The sequence below is a fragment of the Etheostoma spectabile genome, chromosome 11 (genome assembly GCF_008692095.1).
Source record: "Etheostoma spectabile isolate EspeVRDwgs_2016 chromosome 11, UIUC_Espe_1.0, whole genome shotgun sequence".
Classification (NCBI taxonomy): Eukaryota; Metazoa; Chordata; class Actinopteri; order Perciformes; family Percidae; genus Etheostoma; species Etheostoma spectabile.
Window position 1 is genome coordinate 14,826,811 of NC_045743.1, and position 302 is coordinate 14,827,112.

Here is a 302-nt window from a genome sequence, read left to right on the forward strand (position 1 = left end):
TTCAGAAAGTAACTAATGCATTACTTTCAAGTACACTTAAATGCTCAAATGTGACCCCAACTCCACCTCTCTTTAGAGGAACTTAAAATGCTGTACATGTGCATCTTCAATTATTTATGGTAAATCTGAATGTTAGAATGAAATGGACACTAAATACAATACAATAACAGAAACAATCTACACACATCTGAACTATTTTAATGTTGCTGTGGGACAAAATGAGACTAGCCTCCGATCAAATGCCATGTACGTAGTAATTATGTCTAGTGGATTGATACAAATAACACAATAGATGTTTTGGA